The 22,070-nt window shown below is 43.3% G+C and overlaps 1 long non-coding RNA gene across 1 annotated transcript; it reads left to right on the forward strand.

Annotated features, from left to right (window-relative positions):
• The first annotated feature begins 6,882 nt into the window (after positions 1-6,882).
• On the forward strand, positions 6,883-21,380 carry LOC115086079. Its single transcript, XR_003855062.1, has 3 exons — positions 6,883-7,253; positions 20,462-20,573; positions 20,921-21,380. It is a non-coding gene; the product is annotated as an uncharacterized LOC115086079 (long non-coding RNA).
• The last annotated feature ends 690 nt before the right edge of the window (positions 21,381-22,070 follow it).

The following is a 22,070-nucleotide window of genomic DNA, read 5'->3' on the forward strand; positions in this document are numbered from 1 at the left end:
ATCTTTGAATTACTTGCATCAATGCAGTCATCATATTATTTATATATGTGGCAATGGTGGTTAGGTCCTGTGTAAGGGCTGCTGACTGATCCTGCAAGGCCTAGGTGGGGCTGATCTGAGCCTTCTTCAAACACACCAGCTCTGCCCATATGTGCTGGAGGTTAGAGCCCATGCCTCCTTTCCATGCGGTCTAGTATCTCATGCATTGTTGGCTCTGGTGCTGCTGGTGCTGTGGTTGGTGATGTTTGAGTTGCTGTCTGGGGCTACAAAGCCGGCATATCCGGGCTGGTGGACTGATTTTGCTTGAGACGTGGCATGCTGGAGGCAGGTGGAGATGGAATAGCTTGCTCCCATGGCTGGGATGACTCCTCATTGAAGCCAGAGAGATTAAGGCTCAAGTTGAGTGGTGATGCCAGGGTTGCCAGTATCTGGAGGTGGTGTGGCGGTAGCTACTGCTACTGGTCCTCCTCTTCTTCATGCCACTGGGTTTGTGCATCCAGTTGTAAAGTTGCTGGGATCACTGGTGCTGCCCTGCTGGTCTTTGGGGCTTCACAACTGGAACTGGCATGTTTCTGGATAAGAGCTGTGAAAACAAAGAATAAGATATAAGTATGAATGCTATTAAGTACACATATAGTGATTGGCACAAGATACATACTTTGCATCAATCATTGTGAGCATCTTATGCCAAAATTTCTGGACATCTATAGCAGATTTGAAATTTACAGGCGAGATAAACTTATTGACCCTGGCTCGCCTGGTATCCAGGATCTGGTCCCAGCAGTTTAATCAGCCACTGCTCCATGGGGGTCAGGACTATGTGGCAAGGGGTGCCTCCTCCTCCTGTTGGTTGCAGATACTTATTACAGCTTGCCACCTTTTCTTCAGCTGTACCTTTATGTCACGGAGGTGATGGGCTACCTGCTTGCCAGTCCTTTTTATTCCACTGTGCCAGGATATGGCCTGCATGATATTGCGCCATATCTGGCCCTTGGCTGTCCTGGAAGTCTTCACTGCACGGTTCCCGAATAGCATGTTGTAGTTCGAGGACCCTGGTGATGATCATATCATTTTCCTCGATGCCAAACTTTAACGCACAAAGATGAGTCTGACCTGCTGCTGGCTGCCAAATGAACAGGTTGCCACTTCCACTTCCAGAGAGGTGTCACTTTCCTCCCTCTCACTCCCCACGCCCCTCCTGGACCTGCCCTGCCAACTGTCCCCCCTGCCCTCTGTCTATCCCTACCCTGCTGTCCTCCTCCTGCCACACTCACCTGCTTATCCCCTTCTGACTCCTCCTATCCCTTCCCTCCTCCGTGTCTCTACTCCTGTCCCTACTCCTACTCCTCCTCTCCATCCCTCCTCTTCTCACACCTCTCCTTTCCTCACCCTATGTCTCTCACACTCCATCCTCTCCAGCGACTCAATCTTCACCATCCTCTACCACCACTACCACTCCACCACACAAAGACAAACTTGACAGACAAACTTCCACACACGAGAAACAAAGGTAAAGGTAAACAGATGATAATATTAGACAGGACAATGCACTCAGAAATCACAAAACTCCAACTATAACTCCACTAAACTCCAAGAACTCACCTCCTCTCCTATGCCTGACATACTCTCAAAGAAGCAGCTGCAGGAAACTAGTAAATATAAAGTAAAATACCGCGCAAGACATATACTGATATGCAACACATAAAATGACACGTGACATGCTAATACGTCACAGAACTCGATACTGCATTGTGTGATGCGATAAAGTATCTTGAGTTGTGCAACTTAAACAATGCGATAGATCAGAAATTTCCTTAATCTCACCCATTTCTTTTATTGTGGACGTTAACGTGCCATATTTCTGATTTATAGTATTTTGATGAATCGAGGCCTAAGTTAGTCAGCTTTCTTCGAATATCGGAGATAGCTGGATAATTTAGCCAACTAATTCAACTCCTTCCAGTTACACCCCTGTAACCTTCTTAACTTAGCTGACTAAATTATATTTTGCTAACTTATTAGCTGGCTAAAATATAGCCAGCTAAGTGCCCAAATATTAATTTAGCCAAATAACATCTGAGTTTTCCATCTACATGCTTCTGAATATGGACCTCCAGATTTCCCTAGACCTCTCTCACCACTCAGCCATCCTCACCACCAGTGATCACTGGGTCTGGTTGTTTGTGTCTTTCCTTCCCTTGACTGACAAGAAAAAGAGCTTACTTACTTCTGTCTTCTATACCAGGTGGCTTCAGTCTCACAGTCTGAACCCCACAGCCTTACGGGAAATACCAACCCCACATGCTAGTAGAGGACACAGAAAAAAGTAAGTGTGCTCCCTTCTTGCTGATCGAGGGAGGGATGCAAGCAGGCAGGCTCAGGGATCTACTGGGAAGGGGGAGCTGGGGAGAAAAACATTGAGAAAAGCCATAGGAGCCAATAAAAAACAACAAAAAATGCCTCTTCCTCCTGCTCCCCATGAAATTTCCAACAGGTCCTGTGAAAAAATCAGGTCTGTGGGCGTACCACTACCTACCAGGGGGATACAGGTCTAGGAGATCTTGATTCTCAATAAGGTGTTCTTGCATTCATGATAGAGAAAAGGAGCTAGAGGAGGAGAAGGATGGTGTCTGCAGCATTTTGTATGATAATGAGAGTTAAAACTTTGGCAGTAGTGTTAGCATTTATACTTTTCAAACTTGCATTAATGCAATCATTTTTATGTATGTTGCAATCTGTGCTGTATATGCTATGTATTTTTCTCTCTCATAGAGAGTTGGAGGATTAACAGAGGGTTATGGTCCTGCAATATTCTTTACAGACAAAGACAATGAGTCCTAGAAGAAGAATCACTGTGCAATCTGCATAAGTTCTGTTCATGAGCCAGCCAGAGTCCATCAGTGTGCACCGAGGAAACAGAATGAATATGATGCCAAGATCCTTCATTGCTATCAACTAGACAAGGTGCTTAATGGAGCAGACACTGATAGCTAACAAGAGGACTGAAAATGAATTTGGGCAAAATGAAGATATTATATGCAAAACTGGCATAGGCAGCAATAGCAGATATTAGCACAAAGCATTTTAAAAATTGTAGTTAAGGCCAGCTGGTGATAACAGACAGGGGCCACATGAATAGAGCAACCAAATGGAAATAGCAGAAAATACCTGAAATACAAGTTCAAAAGAGAACTCATTAAAACCTATTCCTTAGAAACACATATAGTAGCAGACCTGTCTTCAAAAGAGCTACTTTTAATATTTTTGTGCTCAAGAGAAAAAGCTGTTCAAAATAAGGGCTATTACTGTTACTACTACTACTACTACTGCTTATCATTCTATAGCACTATGAGATGGACATGATGCTGTCCACATACACAGAAGAGACCGTCGGGACACACTGGCAAGAAAAATAGGAGGTTCTGGGAAATCTATTTATTACAGTAAAATAGTTAAAATCAGCAAGGTTCTAAACAGAAAGGGCCAGGATTTAAGATTTAAATGCAATCTTAAAAAGGTGGGCTTTTAGGTAGGGATTGAATACAGCCAGAAAAGGAGCATGATGCACCAACTTAGTCTAATCCAGGCATATGGTGCAGCAAAATTGAAAGCATGGAGTTGGAGCTGGCAACAGAAAAATGGGATAGATTAGAGCAGCTTGCTCAATGAACAAAATTAATGAGGAAAGATGTAGGGGGAGATAAGAGAGGAGAGGTAGTGGAGCTGCATAATGAAGGCAGCTATAGGTGAATAGGATAAATGAAGTGATGATGGTGAGTCAATGTAGTGGCTTGAGAAATAAGTCCCATAGTGCTGGTAGAAGATTATTCAAAGTTCAGAATGTGACTTGATTGTAGTGAGGATAGATGGTTCAGTGGGAGACCTATGAGAAGAAGGTTGCAATATCCTAAGCAGGAGGTGATGAGAGAGTAAGAGTTTTGGTAGTGTGTTCAAAAAGGAAGGGACAAGTGTTGGTGATGTTATAGGGAAGGAAGCAACATGTTTTAGTTGCATTGTGGACATGCGCCAAATGTGTGCCAGATGACCCAGTGGCAGTGCTGTGCACTGACATACAAGAGACCCAGTTTGAATTCCTAGTCCCAGTTACTGCTCATCTGACTGAAAGGGGCTGAGGATGCTCTGAAAGCAGTGTTTACAGCCGCTGGGGATGGAAGGTGGGGGAATCTCAATCATCACAAAACAGTAACAGGGGTGAGATTCAGGGCACCTATGTATTGGATTCTAAAGAGAGCCATGTTTGTGGCCTCCTATTGAGGAACATCGTTGTGGTAGCTGGGTTCTAAAGGTTAAAGGGTAAAAAGAGAAAAATTGGTAAAAGCCCCAGGAAATTATGAATGAAGGTTGGTAGTGCCATATTCCTAGCAAGGGACTCTTTCTAACTGAGCTGGAAGCTTGAAAGGGCAAGAGGATGCAGACGAATTAAAAAAACAAAACAAAACACAACAGCAATAAACAAGGGCTCCTTCATATCTAAATTTGACCCTGACCTTTATGGATTTGCTTGTAAAGTTTCCAGAAGTATGACCACTCTTTCCTATGAATTTGTAGTACTGTATTTAAAAACAAAAATCATGACACCAGTTGGGAATAAAGCCCAATATTTATGTAGAAAAATTATTTATCTGAGATAGAAAAGCAAACAAAGGAAGAGTGAAAACCATCTATAGAGGAGATGAGGAAAACTTTGCGGAGACTCCTCCATCTGTTGCTTTTAATGTGCTTGTATAATAAATGATTATGCTATAGCTTTTATGTTTGTGGAAGATGAAAAAGCATAAATATTCCTATGTAATTGGATCGTAACATCTAAGCCAGATCTCCTGGTTGAGGACAATGAATTTTATTTTCAAAAGAGATTTTCCCTTCAGTGTAATATAATAAACAGAAGTTGTGTGTGTGTGTGTGTTGTTGGGGGTGTGGAGATGTGGATGGAGCTATTATTTCTGCAGCCTTGCTTGTCATCATGAATATTAAGGGCTCGAACTGCAAGAGAGAGCAAAACAAATGTTCAAGCAGTTGGCTGAATCACGAACTTGTATCATTTGTGCACTGTTTGATAAGCATGCAGTAATGGGGGAGAAAAATAAATCAGTGCAGTAAGGAGACAAAAATTAATCCCAAAGCTTAAGAGCCAGAAGTCACCCTGAGGAAGGAAACTGAAGGCGATGGAAGGGATGAGAGTTACAAGTTGCATAAAGCTGAGCTAATTTGGAGAACACATGACCATTCTTCAAAAGACCAAACAGCCCATGCTCTGCTGTTGGATTTAATCAATTAAGTGCTATAAGATCTCTGGTTTGCTGTTTGATTTGTTGTTATGGCATTGTATATACTGATTGCCGTGGAAGCATTTATCCAAAACAAACTTTGAAACACCAGAAAAAATCAGCACCCAAGGATGAGGGCAATTTTCCTACTCCCCCCATTCCCCATGGCATTTACGGAGTTTCCCTTTGCAGGTAGAAAATGTACATGGTAAATAGGAATGTTCTTTTGTTTTAAAATGACACGTAATCAACATTTGTTGTAACGACAGAAAAAAATGCATTTTTTTTATTTTAGTGCCTGTTCTATGGTTTTAGTGTGCACTAAAGCTTTTAGCATGCGATAAAACCATTTAATACGCGCTAAAACAAAAAAAATAATAATAATAATGAATACCAAAAAACATTTCTTTCCGGCACACCACTAGTAGTAAAATAAAATCCTTGTGCCTAACTAAGGGGCCGATGCAATACAGTACGCTCAGCTGAGCGCACTGTGTAACCCGCAGTTGGACGCGGGTTGTATAGACACTAATAAGGGGATTAGCGCCTCTACAATGCGCGTCCAACGCGGAGTGAATCTAATAGCGCTCATCACATGCAAATGCATGTGAATGAGGCTATTAGGCATTCACTCCTGATGCAAAAAAAAAAAAGTGCTTCTAGGATGCACATTTAGCAATCAGAAATTAACGCTGAGATATTAAGTAGGAGGAAAAACAAAATTAAATAAAATTAAAAAATGTTAATAAAAAAAAAAATACCGGCAGTCGGGTGGAGGAAACTGACGCTCAACTGACAGGCGTCTGTTTCCTGAACCCCCTGGCTGTGCGGCTGTACAGCATTTAGGGAAACCGACGCCGATAAACTCACCGTCGGTTTTCCTAACCGGCGGACTGCCAACGCCGATCGGATTCTCGTTAGCAAGGAGGCGCCAGGGGCATGCAAGCGACCCTAGCGCCTCCTTCCTAATGCGACCCCCCCCTAATTTAAATATTGCATCGGCCCCCAAAAGGGGTTCCGCTGTAACCCTGCCCCTCTTCCTTGCAGGGACAATACAGATACTTTTCCTCACTTGGGGAGTGGGGAGACAATTTTCAAAGATTTTTTTCCCAAGAGCAAATTTGAAAAGTTGAGAGCACAACTCGACCACTTTTCTCAGAGCGTTTTGCTTCGCTCGCCTATGCGAAAAGAAGACAGCATGGCAGAGCCAGAGAGACAATGGCGGCAGACAGGTGGTCCAGGCCCATCTGTTCTGCCCAGTTTTTCCTTCCCGCGTAAAACTGTCGAGCCCATGCGAGCTCGAGCTTTCACCCTGGCTTCCCCGCCGCTATCGATTTCCCCTTCCTGTGGCTTAGGGCACCGAGGTCTGCGCTGGCGGTTCTACCAGCCATGCCCTGGGAAAGTTTCTTTCACTTTCCGTTTCTGCTTCCAAGTTGCAACGCACACAAATGTTATATGATTGAAGGAATCTACACATGGTCATCTACACATAGTGTTGCTTTAATGGGCGGTGGGCGGGAACGTGCAAGACGAATTATGAAGTTGAAAATCGTCAATTTATGCTGCGTGGTGCAGCTCAGAACCTTGGCACAATACTAAGCCACATTCCAGATTTTTGAGCGTAAATGACTTTACATTCAAGCAAGCAAATTAGCCATAAAATAAGGGATAGGGTGGGGGGTGTTAAAAACAAAATATCCCAAGAAAGAATAAACCAAAGATAATAAGCACCAATCTGGTGTTGAATGCAGCCCAAGATACTAATTGTTTTAAGTCACGACAAAGACAGCTGAGCGCTCGTCTTCTGGAAGCTAGCACATGGATGATTGCCTGCGATGAGTATCTTCTCACAAATAACAGTTTTTTTCGGTCTTAATTTTCTGCTAAATTGGAAGCTAACTGCTTCCCACATTGTCATCGGAACACCTGCAGCTGTGCCGGATTTCTGCGCACCATTTCTTTTAGGTAAAACAGCACTCCGCTTTCCTTCAGCTCTTCATTATGCTCCTGTCTTTCCTTTCACTGCGCCGCGGCACTAATGAGTCAGGCAGGCTGGTCAGTCATTAAGTGACAAGCAAATGATACTGTATGCAACGTGTGACTAATCGGTCTGAACAAATGAAATCACAGACTTTGCCTTTCCCCGTCACTCACTTCCCAAACAATAGCAATGTGGTGCACAGCAGGTAGTTCAGTTAAAAACCAGCCTTGTAAAACAAATTTCCTGCAGCTGTTTAAGCGCGCGCGGCCACGGATTTAACGGCTGAGCTGCTCGGGCTGCGCCCGGAGGAAGGAGAGAAGGTGCGGGCGGCCGTTTAGCCGTCACACATACAGTTACAATAATGAAGGGTTTGGTATTTTTGTTATTGATATGTTTTTTTCATCTTTACGGATCTCGGGAATGACTATTGCATTAGCTATCCCACCCTCCCTCCTTCGGCACCACCCCCGTCCCCCCCTAAAATCATGCATAATTGTCCCTAATAATGAAACAATTGAGTGTTGCAAATGTTAAAAAAAAAAAATCTTTCACTCTTCAAGGGCTCTCATAGGCGCTCCTAATAATTATTTTGATTGGGATGCCATAAATTAGTCCTTTGCAGAATGTATTTGTGCATTTCATCTTGCTCTTCCTTTTTATTTTTCTTTATTTAGCGCAGTTCCTTCTTATTGTTGTCATGTTTTACAAAGGAAAGACCACAGGATCGCTACCTTTGCAGATTAGTGAAGGAAAGCAAGAGGTCGTTTAACATAGACAGATTAAGCACCCCCCTCCCCCACTCCTTTTACTCACTTCTAATTATATTTGCATTCTCCAGACTGCTGATAAATATTCTCTGTTTCCCCTTCTGTCCGTTCTCCACCCCTCCCAAGATGTTTCTTATTTCCCTGACATAAAATATGACAGAATCACAGCCACGATGAAGATACAACAGACATATCAAAATCCATCTAGCTTCCTAAAGTTTGCTTGCACCTGCAGCATAAAACAAAGAGCATTGGGGAGAGACAAGACAGACGTGCTGAGAGAGCTTGCAGAACGGGCACAAAAGACACAACTGGAGCCAGGTCAAATCATATCATGAACTGGTTAACTAACACAGAAGTTTCAAGGATGTGTGAAAATATTTGCAGAGTAGGTAAAAATAAATAGTGAAAACTAGGCCAGGGGTTAGCATATGTGGCTCTTCAAGTACACACAGTTTTTTTAATTAACTCCTTCCCTCAAAAGAGAAGACTAATATCTTATACTAGCAGCTGTACCACTGATGCTGCTTTCCTGTGAAACCTGTGCTGCCAGTGATCTCAGGTTGCAGATCAAAGCCTTGTGAGATTACCTACAGTTTTGTGGGCATCAGAGGGCTCAGCGCTAGTTCTGTCATTAAGCAAGCTAGGCAGCCACCTAGGATGCCAAAATTGGAGGAAGGGGAAAAGCAAAATTGCAGGAAACTGCTAGGTATTCCCATCTACTTTTAAGGCAAGGCACCACAAGAAAGAAGGGCATGGATGCTGGTGGATGCTGGGTAGATTTGGGGTGGAGACAGAAAACTGGGTGGGCAGGGTAGTTGTGGAGAGAGGGTGCTGGGTGGATGGAGAGAGAATTCTGGATAGGTAGGGATGGAGAGAGAGTCAATGCTAGGCACTGCAAAAAGGTGGCAAATAGATTGGGATGATGCTGGTGTGCTGAGTAAGGAGTGAAGGAAAGAGAAGGATGCTGGGAGTGGGCAAGCAGAAAAGAGGAGGGAAACTGGATCAGGGGATAGAGAAGGGATGCTGGGCTATACAGTTAGGGGCAAAGGAAGGGGGATGAAGGACTTGGCCAAGGGTGAGAAGTGGATGTTGAGCAGGGCAAGGGGGAGATGCTGTGTCAGAGCTGCTGCCGATAGGCAGGTATGGAACGGGGAGGGTGCAAGATTGAAGGTTCACCTAAGGTGCCCTTGCACAGGCTCTGACGGAACTTCCATCTGCAATCCTTGTGTAGCCCTATCCTAGTCAGCTCGTAGGGAGGGTGCAAGATTGAAGGTTCACCTAAGGTGCCCTTGCACAGGCCCTGACGGAACTTCCATCTGCAATCCTTGTGTAGCCCTATCCTAGTCAGCTCGTAGGGAGGGTCATAGATCACGCAAGGCCCCATGATCTTCCAGGGATCCTGTCCAGGGGGGAACGAAAAGAGTCTTTGAAGGCCCTTAGGGTTTCTCCTTCATACAGAGGCTCTTCCTGCACACCAGACCAGCAAAGATCACAACAAAACACCACCTGGACTCCAAGGCTGTTGTTCAAAATTAAAGAGGTTGATATTCGGTGTCACTTAGCCGGATAAGTTAGGATTTATCTGGCTAAGTGGTGCTGTTTATTTATTTAAAAGCATTCATATTCCGCACAAATACGTCAGTTTCATGGTGGATTACAATTTAGACACATAATATTATACAAAGAAATAAAAATAATACAATAAAAATAATAAAATGTACATTTATATAATTAAATCTATGGAATATCTATTGACTAGCAATGCAACTCGAATGCCTGAGTGAAGAAAAACATTTTCAGTTCTTTCTTGAAAGTTTTTATGTAGGTAATAGCGTGTAATTGCTCTGGTAGGCTGTTCCATAATCAAGAGCCAGCTACCAAGAAGGATCTATTTCTTATTTTATCAAGCCATGCTAGTTTTAGTTCTGTGATTTCAAGATGATTTTTATTAGCTAAGTGCAGCTATCTTACAAGTTTGTAAACATGGAGAGTCGAACTAAGCCAGACTGATGAGTCAGTATTGACCAGTTTAAATATAATATTAACGATCTTATACTGTATCCTCCAAGAGATGGGAAGCCAGTGTAATGCTGCTAAGACAGGGGTTATATATTTGTATATTTTTTTGCCAGTGAGTATCTTTTCAACCAAATTCTGTACGACTTGAAGTACCTGCATGGAATTGGCTGGCACCACTTGACTGGCATGTACAAATGAAAATTGGCTGGTCTTCTGTCCTCTGAACAATCAGATCAATTAAAGGAGTGTGAGAATAAAAAGAGGAAACTGGAAATGCAGCTACATTTAAAAGTCTCAGAACAGAATCGCAAGCATTGTAGCTGTGAAAAACAAAAATTAAGAATGGTTCAACTGTGTAAGCAGTATCCTGATGCTAAGAATATTTTTCAGAAAACCAGCTAGAGCTCTTGAAAACTATAATTGATATAGCTTGTTATGGTTCAGCAGCTCATGCAAGAAGACAGGAAGATATTTATCGCAGCATAAAAACTCTGTGAATTGACAGATGAACTGAATGAGAATGGCTTTTTGCTCTCAAGAAGTTCAGTCTGCGCTTGCTTCCAAAACATAGCTCATCTATTGAAGGAAAATGTCATGTCAACACTATTCTAGTTCGGTTGATTAGAGCCCAGAATGACAAACATGCTCATCATATAGATGGTCAGTTTTGCACTGCCACCATACATCATCTTGAGGAGTTGTCATCACTTCTTGGTCCAAGGCAAGTCTGTTTTTTTAAGTCAGGATGACAAAGTACAAGTACCAATAGGACTTACTGCTGCATATAAACAGGCTCCCATGGTGATGCATATTGACTACAGGATTCGTTTACCTGATCAGGATTTTGTTGTTGCAGAGCTCATGAAACTAATTCCCTCAGTTTTGCTGGAATTGTCATAAAGCCAAATGCTCTTGGGAGACCAGATGCTGTTGGTTATGTTGGTCCCACTTATGTTGCCATAGGATCTGTTAAACACTTAAGCTCAACTGCTTACAGTATCGGTCTGGATTTTGAGCGTCTACTACAGCTGCCTGAGTTTGATAGCATTACAAAGACTGAAAATGTTGTTAAACCAATTGTTGTTTCCATTGTGGATGGAGGTCCAGATAAAAGTCCAAGGTACCCAAAGGTCATTGATGTATCAGTTCACCACTTTTTGAAACATAACTCGGACGCTTATGTATGTTGCAACAAATGCACCAGGTCGCAGTGCATTTAACAGGGTAAAGCAACAAATAGCACAGCTATCAAGGGAGCTGGCTGGTGTGATATTACCACATGATCACTTTGGAACTCATCTGGATACCAAAGGTCACACGATTGACAACGACTTGGAGAAATTAAACTTTGGGCATGCAGGTATAGTGCTTGCAGAAATATGATCAAATGTAATTTTTGATGGATACCCAACTGTGTCAGACTATATTCAACCTGACATGTCAGAACTGGAATGCAATGGTTTGCTAGGCAAATCCTCTGATTGGTTTGCCAAACATGTCCGTACAAGCCGATATTTTTTGCGCTTTGTCAAGTGCACAGATGATAATTGCTGCTCAAGATTCAGAAGTGATCTGCTGAAAGTTGTTCCAGGACTATTTTTGCATCCGCCTATTCCAGTCATTCAAACTATCCAGGGCCTGCAAGCACAGACTGTTGGTGAAGATGAGCCAAACTTTCCAAATCTATTTGTCAGTCAGTTGCTTAAGGATAAAATTGTTCTTCCAGTAGAGTTCAAGAAATACTCACAGCTTCCATCTGATGCTTTTTGTCCTTCCATCCGTGATTCACTTGGAAGTCGAATATGTAAGACCTGTGGTTTATATTCTGCCTCTGTTGTGATGGCAAAGAAACATCAATCTGTGCACAAAGCAGCCTGTGATTTGTTCTTATTGAGAAAGATGAGACCCATCAGAATTGCTGCAAAATGTCAAAGGGAGCTTATGGCAATAATTGCATGTCAGGAAAATGAAGATGTAGAGTGGTTAAATGAAGAAGACATTGACACAACTGGCTTGGAGGTACCAAGTACAGCAAGGGAAGAAAAGGCAGCTCTTCCTGTTATTTCACTTACTCAGCACTTAAGAGAACTGATTTATGATTTCATATGTCAAATGCTCGTTTGATGATACAGAGAGTTTGTGATATATCTTAAATGTGGTACATAAATAAAAAGTCATTACTATCAATATCAAAAACTGTTCCAAGGGGGGGGGGGGGCATAGATTTTGTGACATACTTATTTTAGGGGGGTCAAGAAATTTCTGACACTTTGTGACGGGGAGGTAGGGGAATCAAAAATTCACAAAAAAACGTGACATCCTTTATGGACAGCCCTTAACCTGTGGGGAGGCAGCTGGTTAAGGAGAAGCTCCAGACTGTCCCACTACAGGGTGCGTTCGCCAGCAGCTGACATAGGCCTCATGGATAAGCCCTCGAGGCTGCGTCAACTATGCCACAGCAGAAAGGGCTCGTACACCCACTACCCTTGAAACACTCATCTGAGGGACCAGAACCTACAATTAAAAGGTGAGAGTCCACTTAAGTTCAGCGCCATGATGCTACCAAACCTTGGTACAAACACTTCAAAGGAGTCAAGAGTTCTCCCTCAGTACTGAAGCATCTCGGCACAGAAAGGCAAACTTGCACTGAAACATGCACCTTGTGGAGCATTTCAGTGCAGAAGAGTTCAACGCTAAATAGGCTAATTTTCAAAGGCCAGTGCATGTAAAAACAGGGAGATATATGCATGGCTGGGCCGCGCACGCCACAGAGATTTTTAAAGGCCTGTGGCCAAGCGCGTATCTCCCGGTATGCACAGAAGAACCAGCTAAGCAAAAAGGGGCGGGCTGGGAAAGGGGCAGGGTCTGGGCAGGACGTGGGCGGGCCAGGATAGTGCCATTAGGCACTGTCCCAGTGAAGCGCACGCCGGAAACTGGCCGACCTGTGCAAGTTACTGCTGTCCTGAGAGCAGGTAAGTATGGAAACCAAAAAAAAACCTAGTTAGATGAGTTTTAGGGGTTGAGGAAGATAGGGTAAAAGGGAGGAAGGTTAGCTAGGGGGTTTAGGAAGTTCCCACCCAATCTGCTTCTTTATTGGAGCAGTCTGGGAGGAAACTGGAGAAAGGCCTAGTCCGTCGCTGCACCCATATTGCAAAATTCCCCCCCCCCCCCCCTAAGCGCGTGCCAATATAAAATTGGGCGTGCATGTGCTCTTGGGTAGTGGATTATATAACATGCGCGCGTAAACGCACAAATGTTATAAAATTGGCGTGTCCATGTGTGCATGCCAGGAACCGCGTGCACATGGACGCCCGCACACAGGTTTAAAAATTCACCTTAAAAGATGCAGCTCCATCCCTTCTTGGCACCAAAGTCTCTTCAGCACTGTAAACCAGCAAGGGATTACTCCCCTCTCAGCAAGAAATATCTGTCTGTACAGAGAAACTGATGTCGGCACAGAACACCCTAAAACTTCTGATTGGAAGACTTCTATTAATAACACCCCCCCCCCCCCCCACACACACACACACACATTTATAATTACTTATACTATCTGAATTACCTCTAAGAGGGATAGGGAAAACTCATTTATATATGCAAAATAAATCCAAGCTTGCTAATTAGAAACCAATACTTCCAACATTCTTTTGTTAACACTTTTTATTTAACAATTTTCAGGCATACAAGAAAGTTAAAACATCAAAAGATCCAAATATGTGTGCGAAGAAAATGTACATTCTCGGCATACGATATTTTAATGCAATTGGAAATACTGCAGAAATTATCAAGAATAGAATTATCAACAATCCTTATCATTGAACATCGTGCCTCAATAAAGTCAAGATATTTACCCCATATCTATCGATTCTTAAAGCCCTTATTTATCAATTCATACAACAAATTTTCTATGGCTGCTATATTTGTCACTTGCCCCCACCAGTAGTCTATGGGTGGGTGTGACTTTCAAAACTGGGCAATGGTGAATCTAGTGGCCAAAATTAATTGGCTCGCTAATGGTCGGAGAGACCGAGGGATAAACAACCCCTGCCAGACAATCAACAGACCCAAAACTGGACATACATAAACTGGGATATCCAAAATATTCGACATTTCCAGCACAACTCCCCCCCCCTCCCAAAACCAGGATATACCAGAGCAGTGCCACCACATATGAATATGTGCCTATTCCTCACAGCCCCTCCAGCAACAGATATCATATGTTGAAAACATCTTTGTAAAATATACCCGAGCCCGGTATGTCTAATGGAGGAGTCTAATCATTAATGTAACCCTTCTGCCACATATGGAATCCGATGCACCGCAGCCCAAATCATTTTCCATGCTTTTGCATCAAGTTCCATCCCTAGATCATCATTCCAAGCAGCTATGAGGTGGCTCGGAGTCTCAGCTTCAAACTTGTGCAAAAAAATGTCCCAATACATATTTGTTATTCCTTTCAACCACACTTTTAAAGCACACAGATAACTTTCCATAAGGGAGCTTGTAAATTCAGTCTACCACCCAACACTCTTCTGATCTGCAAATAAGCAGTCTGTGACTCATCCTCCAACTCATATTCTTTCATTAAATCTTGAAAAAAAAAAAAAAAAAGAGAAAACCCTCCTCATCCAACAAATGCACCACAAGAACCAACACCTTATCTTTCCAATCCTTAAACACGGGTTTTTTCTGTGTTTCAAAAAATGGCTCTTAGGAAAGAAGGCAGACTGAGATGTTCATCTGAGTATTGAAATACATGTTGAAAGGCAAGCATACTGATGGCGATTTTAATGGTGTCCTGATGCAGTAATGCAAAACATATACATGTCGACTTGTGATCTTTAGATCTTAGGGCCGATGCAATACTGTGTGCTGGCTGCAGTGCATGGCTCAACACGCGATTGGACAAGCGTTTTGGACGTGCGTCCATAACCGCCGAGGCAAAACGGGGGTTAGCACATCCAAAATGTATGTCCAATAAAGCGCGTAGCTAATAGCGCTCATCACATGTAAATTCATGTTGATGAGGCTATTAGCTACTTCCCCACATGATGCAAAAAAAAAAAAAAAGTGAGCCTGATGTGCACATTTTTACCCTTATCATGGCGATATTGTCAGAGGAATAGAAAAAGGAGTAAGGTAAAAAAATAAAAAAGAATATGGTCTGACCGCCCCCAAGGGCTGGCCTAATAGGCCAAGTGGTCTGGGTTGGATGTGGAACTCCTGCACCTGAAATCGTGAATGCGAGGTCCATATTATTATTATTATTATTATTATTTTTAATTTTTATATACCGAAGTTCTTGTAGGGACTACAAATCACTCCGGTTTACATAAAACGAAGAACTGCCCTTGCTAGACTCCAAATCTTCTCCCTCAAGGCTAGGAACTAGGGATGTGAATCGTGTCCTCGATCGTCTTAACGATCGATTTCGGCTGGGAGGGGGAGGGAATCGTATTGTTGCCGTTTGGGGGGGTAAAATATCGTGAAAAATCGTGAAAAATAAAAAAAACGTAAAATCGCAAAACCGGCACATTAAAACCCCCTAAAACCCACCCCCGACCCTTTAAATTAAATCCCCCACCCCCAAATGACTTAAATAACCTGCGGGTCCAGCGGCGGTCCGGAACGGCAGCGGTCCGGAACGGGCTCCTGCTACTGAATCTTGTTGTCTTCAGCCGGCGCCATTTTCCAAAATGGCGCCGAAAAATGGCGGCGGCCATAGACGAACACGATTGGACGGCAGGAGGTCCTTCCGGACCCCCGCTGGACTTTTGGCAAGTCTTGTGGGGGTCAGGAGGCCCCCCCCCCCAAGCTGGCCAAAAGTTCCTGGAGGTCCAGCGGGGGTCAGGGAGCGATTTCCCGCCGCGAATCGTTTTCGTACGGAAAATGGCGCCGGCAGGAGATCGACTGCAGGAGGTCGTTCAGCGAGGCGCCGGAACCCTCGCTGAACGACCTCCTGCAGTCGATCTCCTGCCGGCGCCATTTTCCGTACGAAAACGATTCGCGGCGGGAAATCGCTCCCTGACCCCCGCTGGACCTCCAGGAACTTTTGGCCAGCTTGGGGGGGGCCTCCTGACCCCCACAAGACTTGCCAAAAGTCCAGCGGGGGTCCGGAAGGACCTCCTGCCGTCCAATCGTGTTCGTCTATGGCCGCCGCCATTTTTCGGCGCCATTTTGGAAAATGGCGCCGGCTGAAGACAACAAGATTCAGTAGCAGGAGCCCGTTCCGGACCGCTGCCGTTCCGGACCGCCGCTGGACCCGCAGGTTATTTAAGTCATTGGGGGGGGGGGGGGGGGTTCGGGGGGGGGGGGGATTTAATTTAAAGGGTCGGGGGTGGGTTTTAGGGGGTTTTAGTGTGCCGGCTCACGATTCTAACGATTTATAACGATAAATTGTTAGAATCTCTATTGTATTGTGTTCCATAACGGTTTAAGACGATATTAAAATTATCGGATGATAATTTTAATCGTCCTAAAACGATTCACATCCCTACTAGGAACCACTTCCAGAGACCCTCCTCCAGCAGGACTGTTCCCAACTGTTTATGCTTCCAGTGCTGCCTATAAGATTTTTATTTTTATATTTATATTTATATTTTGCTTTTTGCACTTTTTCAGCACTTCAAAATGGATTACATTCAGGTACTGTAGGTATTTCCCTATCCCCAGAGGGCTTACAATCTATGGGGGTCATTTATCAAAGGGCTATATGGCGTTTTCCCATGCAAAAAAATTTGATGACCTCCGAAGTGAAGAAACTCACCCAAAGATGAGATTTGTGCAATGTTCTCTCAACCTAGCTTGATGTTACCCAGGTAGAGAGTCCATCAAGCTAGGTTGAGATAATATTGCACAAATCTCATCTTTGGGTGAGTTTTCTCACTCTGAAGGTCATGAAATCTGTACAAGAGAGCACTGTTCTGTTTGTACATCTCACTTTGAATGTCAAAGTGGCCCCTAACTCCTAAACTAATACCTAAACCTCACATCGAGTTACTAGGTGGGCCTCCCATAGAGATAGGTATTTATATCTAGTATGAGAGCATTATGGCGAGGTGCTTGCACTCTCTCCCTCCCCCCTGATAGCTAGCCTGGCTCTCCAGGAGCCTAATTTGCACTAAGATAGCACCTTGCATAGGTATTACTGCAATAAACTGCCTATTACCATAAAACACACCTCTTTTCCTATTGCATGCAATGTTTAGTGCATTTTGATAAATCCAGGCCTAAGGTTGTACCTGAGTTAATGGAGGGTAAAGTGACTTGGCCAAGGTCACAAGGAGTGACAGCAGGACTCGAACCCTGGTCTCATGGTTCGCTGGAGCCACCAGAAGTGGGTGAGTGAGACCCTCACTCCTGTCAGAGATGATGATTTTTTTTTTTTTGTTTAAGAGGGGAGAAGGGGGATGGGATGGGTGATCTGCGGGGTGGGATGGGAGTTTCGGGGGGCACGATAGAAATTTTTTAAGTCAAACTGGGAAAAGGGTATGGGGAGGGGACAGACGGCAATAATATATTAGAGGAGTGCTGGGACAAAAATTACAATTTACATAATTTATATGAGGATGGGAGCCACAGGCCCTTTGATTATTTTCCTTTTTTTAATACTGATACAGCACTACTTACCTGGATATCTTTAAAAGATATCCAGATAAGTAGCAAGTTATCCAGCCACTCAAGGCCGGATAACTTTAAAACCTAACCTGTTGGACTCAAGTGGCTATACGTACTACAGATGGCCCCGATTTGGATCACAAAAAAGGATCATAAGATCATTCATCAAGCTCTCCGATCGTTTTTATGGCGGGGGAAAAAAAAGCTTGCTTATCCCTAGACATACTAACCAGATCCGTGGAGAGGGGCGGGCTGGGTTGCCCAGTCTTAGTGGTGTATAATCTAGCTTGTGGTCTGAGACACATAAAAGGCTGGATTTTTTCTACCTCAATGATTACCTCGTATAACCATCTTCAAGAATGGTACGGGGTAGCATCTCTTAACCCGTTATTACAACTTGACGCTCCGCTGCTCCTGGCCCACATAAAACCCCAAGAGCTTCTTCACACGTGTCGGAAAGCCTGGCTTCTGTTTTGTAAGAAAGGACATGTAAACCAACACTTAATTCCCCTGATTACCATTATAGCACATGACTTATTACCCCCGGGAGAGAGAATAACACCTTTCATCGGTGGCATCAAATAGGAATCACCCTTATATCTGACCTATATGATAATGTATCTGGGGCTCGGCTTTCTTTTCCAGAACTATAACAAAAATTTGCGATACCCTCCTCTGATTATTTTGCATATCTCCAAGTTACTCATTTTATAAATGCTTTACAATCTCAGATGATGGGAGACCCCGGAGGTCCAAAAATTAAGAGATATTATTCAATTGGGGAACAAAAATAAACCAACTATCTCTTATTACTATAAGGCAATGTCAAACCTTGATGACACGCAAATATTAGACTTTGCATATAATAAGTGGACGTCCTGGGCACTTAAAACACTCCCACTCCCTTTTCAGATACACACAATTAAATTATGCATTTATAGCACATTTTACATGACAAAGAACATTCAAAAGTACAGTACCTTCTGAGGCAAAATCGTCACTTACAACATGCATATTATTTTTGCATGCACTGCTATGGTGCCAACTAGAAAACACTGCAAAAAAAACACTTGGAACTCCCATGGAATTAGACTTTTTGTAACGCATGCTGCATGTGGACTTGGCCCTCAGAAAGCCATGAATAAATGGAATTACCATTAGCATGTAGTAAACCTCCCATACCAAAACAACCCTATCAACCTTATCTATGAAAAGGCAACACTGCACATATTTCACCAGGACTGAGAACACTGATACACCTTCTGTTAGGAAAACAGAACAAATCAGACTTCTATGGATCCCTACAGATAAATTATATGGAGGCAGAATATCTCACCTCAGTCACACATGGAGAACACAGACAGACCCTGACCAAAGACTAAAGAGACCAGAAAGTATAAATAGAAACATGCAGAGAACTGAACTGAAACCCATAAAATCAAGAATCATTACTCATAATATTAAAATCATAGTCATAAAAAGAATAAATATTTCAAACCAGTTAAATAGAATATCCAAAATTTCCCAAACACCAATAAAATATTTCAAACCATCTGATGAATAAAAAAAATCCAATAACTAAAATATGCGTGCTTTCTCAGTAGCAGGTCCCTCTCTCTGGAACTCAATTCCAGATACACTCAGGCTTTTGACAAACCCAAAGGAGTTTAAGAAAATAATTAGAAACCTATCTATGCTCTGTTGCATTCGGTAAGGAATACAAGCTTTGACAGAGACACACACAAGCTCTGACACAGGTACATGCACACAGGTTTTCTCTCTCTCTCACACACACACACACATGGCCTACTTTCTCCAGGCCACGGTGGGAAGAGCTCCACACTGCCCCTCCATTCTCTTCTTCACTTCGGGCCATGGTGGGATGAGTTCCACCATGGCCCCACTGTCTCCTTCTCCCTTAAGTTTGGACCATGAGGGGATGAGCTTCGCCATGGCCCTGCCGACCTTCTTGTGATTGAGGGGGTGGGCCGCTAGGGCTGGAAAGCTATGAATACACGTGCACAGCTAACAGGAAAAACTGACATGGTCTTTCCTCATTTTTGTCTGCCGCTGGCCCACTTCACTTCTTCCCGGCCTTTTCTCATTTTCATTTGCCGGAGGCTTCAGCTCCGCCGGTGGCCCCATGACTTCTCCTACTGCCACCACCCCCTCAGGTATTTTGTCCTATGCAAATGCACGGTGTGCATACCCAGTCATGCCGGGCCTGCCTCTCCCTTCACCGGTCAATTTCCAAGTTGTCTCTCTCTCTCAGAACATTTCCACCAGTCTGTCTCTCTTTCCACAAGTCTCTCACTCTCTTTCCATCCACCAATTTTTTTCTTGCCATCTCTCTCTTTCTCTCGCTCAGTGAATCCATCCTGGTCAGTCTCTAACTCTCCTTCCACCAGTCCATCTCCACCAGCCTTTCGTCCTCTCTCTTCACCAGTTCATCTCTATCAGTAAACATTATTTAATAAGTTTTATATATTATGAATGAGCCTGGTGTGCATATAATTATTTCTTTGCTATTACGTTGATCACTTTTCTATATGTGGCACATAACTGCAGATAAAAATGAAAGGGAAGCTTGTGGAGGGTCCACAAAAACTTTGGAAGTTGAAAAGGGGTTCATACTCCCAAAAATGTTGGGAACCCCTGACCTATATTGCTTTGCAATTGCTTACTTGCTCACACTTCAGTATAAGTAAGGGCAATGTTGTTTCAATTATACTCTTTTAGGGAAAATTGTGCATGTTTTAACTTATTGTTCTTTGATACACTTGCAGAGATCCCTTGGTTCTCTACCAGGAACCAAGCAGCAGAATATTCCATAATGTGGGGAGGAAAACATAACAACAATGTGGATACTTAGCTCCCCCATATGGGAGAGTACAAATGGTGAGTTCTCTTGATACAAACACTTTGGCCACCATTTCACTGTGTGGAAGATTTTTTGTTTCCCTCTGAGGGGGCAACATGATCTTGGCTGTCCCCTATTTTGGATTATGGTAAAGGGGTAAGGCCTCTGGGATCCTCAAAATGAGACCTAGGATAGACAGGGAGTCCGAGAACCTCCCTTTATTTTGAAGAATTACTTTTTATAACATTTGTTTTCTGAGCTAGGAGTTTTTCCCACCCTCCTAGTCTCATGGGTTTTTCTCTTTCTGTAAAATGAACTTTCTGTTAACTTTTTTTCTGGGTTTCCATTAACTATGGGCACAGCCTTTTGTTTTGACATATTAAAGGGAGAGATCCCCTTCACTATGGAGAAACCTGAGATCATCTGCATCTGGAGGTGGGATAACTTGCAGCCATCCAGAGGAAGAGAAGAAGAGAAACGGAGACACCATGAACCCCTGTAAGAGTTCACTTTTATCTAATGGAGATCATGGGAGAGGAGAAGTAACAACAGTACTTGGAGGAGAATATGATTTCAGAAAGGGAGAACTACTGGAGAGGTAGGAGATGAGACTTTGTATGTAAATTGGACTATAACATTCTATTCACCATCTACATGAGAAGAAAGCTTACACCTGCTCCTTACCATGGGAAAGGAGAGAAAAGATACATTTCAAGAATTTGGATAATTGGCTTTTACATCTATAAATAAATGAAAGAACTCATGAAGTCACAAATTTATTCCAAAACCTTAATTGTAATATCTCTAAAAGAAGATATCGCTGTAAAGAATATTTCATCAGTACTCGTCAATTCAGTAAAAGTATTGTTGGAAACCATCACAGCTTCTAGTGTGCTTTTTACTGTTTAAGGAACTGAGCATGCCTTACTGCTCTATACAATAACTTCTATCTGGGAGTTAATTAACTGAAAATGCAAAAAAGGACCTAGAATACTTACACTTATCTCCCCACTCGCTAAAAGAATCCAGGATTTTATTGCAGTAAAGGGAAGTGTACTATCAGTGATTGTGATTTTAGATATGGCCTCTGGAACCACTCTCCAGAACTAACTAGCCTAGGGGTTGCATATTTCTATGGCGAAGCAGGGTCAGGCCCTTCTCTTTTGAACAATCTTTCCTGGCAGCCCTCACGTGCTAGGATTACTGGGAGTCAACGCTGGCACATGTGGCATTAGCCACACTCGTAACTTATCTGGTGGATTGCATTGTCAAGTCTCAGCCACACACGGCCTCTAACTCAGTGAACATTCAGATTCTCGAATCTGTTCTCTCAAGCCATCCTTGCAGTTAGTTGGTGGCGCAGCAGAAGAGATGATGTTGCAACTTGTTGGCACCTCTCATCCCAGATCGTTCGAACTTTAGAGCAAACTGCACTTGCTTGCGCAGTGGTCTCACAGCGATCCTATAATAGGAGTGGTGGTGGAACAATTACAGTCCGGTTTTCCACAAATTCTTTCTTCACTCAGCGAAGCTCT

The sequence above is a fragment of the Rhinatrema bivittatum genome, chromosome 2, assembly GCF_901001135.1.
Source record: "Rhinatrema bivittatum chromosome 2, aRhiBiv1.1, whole genome shotgun sequence".
NCBI classification, from domain to species: domain Eukaryota; kingdom Metazoa; phylum Chordata; class Amphibia; order Gymnophiona; family Rhinatrematidae; genus Rhinatrema; species Rhinatrema bivittatum.